Raw genomic sequence first — 2,889 nt, 5'->3', positions numbered from 1 at the left:
CTACCCATTTTAGGTAGCCAATGTCTGAGTTGCCCATCCCTATGAACTTTGCGTACAGAGGGGATGGGTATGATCCTTGTTGTGAAGATTCTTTCCCTCTTGGTTGGTATTTTAAGCTACTACATCCATAAGTATAGGTCAAGTTCATCAGATGTAGCAATTTACCCTCCCCACCCCCTTCTTTTCCTTCCTCTAGTGGGTTCTGAACATCCAGCCATTGAAGCTAGGTCCAATGGACACTATCTGAAAGTTTGGACACCCTTGTGCATATCGCCTCACTTCATATCAGGTGGACATTTCACTCTCTGCTCTAGCCCTCCGTGGCTATCTCCTTGTCCGTGAGTCCCCAGGTCTCACCATACTTTGGTCCAACCAGCTCTCACCATACTCCAGGTTTATGGGGGTCTATGTAACTTGGTCAGACTCAGCCCACCTCTTCATTGCTGCTTTCCCCCCACTTCCTCTCACCAATAAACCAACATGTTCACTAGCAAGATTACATGTCTGCTCATGTATTCACTTTGAGCTTCAGTTTGGGGGGCAGGATTGTCCTGAAGGGACTTGATTGCTTGCCTTGATGGCTCCCCAATGAACAACTTGCTTGTTATTGTAGTAGCCAATCAGACTGCCATTTCTGTTTTTGGTTTTCTCTGCTTGACTTTCTTTTTAGAAGTATCTGCTGTTCCTCCAGCTGCTCCAGGCTGGTCTGCTTGTCTTTTCAAGTGGGAATTTCCCATCTCAGAAGACTCTAGGTGGGGATCAGGATTCCACTTAAGGTCTTATACCCTACAAAGGCTCTGCGAGAAGCTTCTACAATGACTTTTTGACTTAAAGAGGGAACGATATTTAATTTGGGTGGAATATTGATTATACCTCATTATGAAGACTCCTCTTTTATTTTCTGAATTATTTTCACCTAAGAAGATGGAATATGGTGGTGGTGGCAATGGTGGTCTTGTGGTGGTCTTGTGTCACTGAGTCAGTTCCAATTTACAGTGACCCTGTATAAGGTTTCCCAGGCTATAAATCTTTATGGGAACAGAAAGCTTCATCTTTCTCCCATGGAGTGACTGCTAGACTCGAACTGCTGACTTTGCATGTAATCAGCTATGCTACTAGAAGAAGATGGAATATGAGTATAATGTAATAACACAATTTAACTGTTCACTATAAATTATTTGGATTAAAAACTACTAAAGAATTTTAAACTTGTTTTCAAATTTACGCAAGAGACTGAAATTATTTTGTGTAAAAAGATTTAGTCATAAACAATTAAAATATATCTAGGGTACCTTAAAAGTCCCTGTGCATCTTAAAATTTATATAAAGTTTTGACTTGATTTGGATTAAAATGAAGCTATTTTTGAAGTTGTATTTACATTTTTATTTTATATGGTCACTAGTAAAATGTAACTCTATTCTGTTTTTGTAGGATCAGAGCTGGGATATTTCCAAGCTTTGCCCAAAAATAGCATAAACATCTTATATTAATTTGATAATAAGTTTAAAACTATTTGTGTAATCACAGTACATAGGGTTGTCTCTAAATAGCCCTGAACCCCATTTAATCATATGGACCTAGCTTGTGCCCTGCATTTCCCTCATAATGTGTTTAAGACCTAGCTATTTAGTGGAGGGTGAGAGAAAAAGAGGAAGATGGATTGGCAAAGTGGCAGTATTAATGGGCAACAATTGTGAGGTTGGCCCAGGACCAGGCAGTGTTTGTTCTGTAGTGCATAGGGTTGCGATTGTCAGTACTGACTTGATGACACCTAACAACAACAACAATTTAGTGTCTAGTTAGAATTAGTCTGATTTTCATTATTAATTTTTTTAAAATGATATTTTGTGGGATTTTTAGAGAGCAAGCCTTAATACTGTCATAGTGAAGGATTTGTGTCAAGCTTGCCTGGGCCAGGATTCTCAGTGGTTTGGAAGTTTAAATGTAGTAATCCCTCATGATGAGATCTGCTATGAGCAGTCAATAAATTGAAATGAAGCTTCCTACAGAGTGTAACCTACTTTCAATATATTGGACACTCAGACAAATTTCCCTCCCTTTTCTGCTGGGTAGGACTCATCATTCAACTTCTGATTCTTTGAATTTGGTCCAGTGGCCTGCCCTACTGCCTGCCAATCCTGGGAGTCATTCATTTTACCCGCCAAACCTGCTTGCCTGTCATCTGACCTGCTGATCTTGGTTCATCAGCCCTGAAACTCTGTGAGTCAGAAGCCTGTAGCCTGACATGTGTCTTGGGACTTGCTCATATTTACAAAAGTGTGAGCCATTTCCTTTATATAAACCCCTTTTTATATATGCATATATAAACTTCACTGGTTTTGCTTCTCTAGAGAACCCAGACTTAAGACATTTGGTACTGGGAGTGGTTCTAGAGAAACAAAATCATAAGGATGGGTTTTCTAAATTGGTTCTCTGTTGAGAGCTACAAACGCCATTACAAGATGGCGCCGACCTCAACTTCCTCCTTCTTGTTTCCTTGTCTTTCTCCACGTGCGCGCAGGCGCTGAACTCCACTCGTTGTATGCTAATTAGGCGCTGAACTCCACTCGTTGTATGCTAATTAGGCATTTTTCTACCAACCAATCATGTAACCAGTCATGTCCCGCCACGCCTTCCTTTGAGAGTATATATTCTCCTGCTACTCCCTTACCCAACGTCGTCCTCCACCATCGCTAGAAGAGCTGTAACCCTAGAAGAGCTGTAACAATAAAGCTACTGTCAGAAGAATCCTGCTTGTCGCGTCTCTTATCGGCGAGGGCGCGCGACAACTGGTGCCGAAACCCGGGAATCGCTGCCGAACGTTTCCGGTGGACGGGCCACGAGAGGGACCCCGGCTGCTCGTCGGAAAAGGATTCAGAACTGACGCC

The sequence above is a fragment of the Chrysochloris asiatica genome, unplaced genomic scaffold (genome assembly GCF_000296735.1).
Source record: "Chrysochloris asiatica unplaced genomic scaffold, ChrAsi1.0 scaffold00118, whole genome shotgun sequence".
NCBI lineage: Eukaryota > Metazoa > Chordata > Mammalia > Afrosoricida > Chrysochloridae > Chrysochloris > Chrysochloris asiatica.
The sequence above is the reverse complement of the archived record's forward strand: the minus strand, read 5'-3'. Positions refer to the sequence as shown.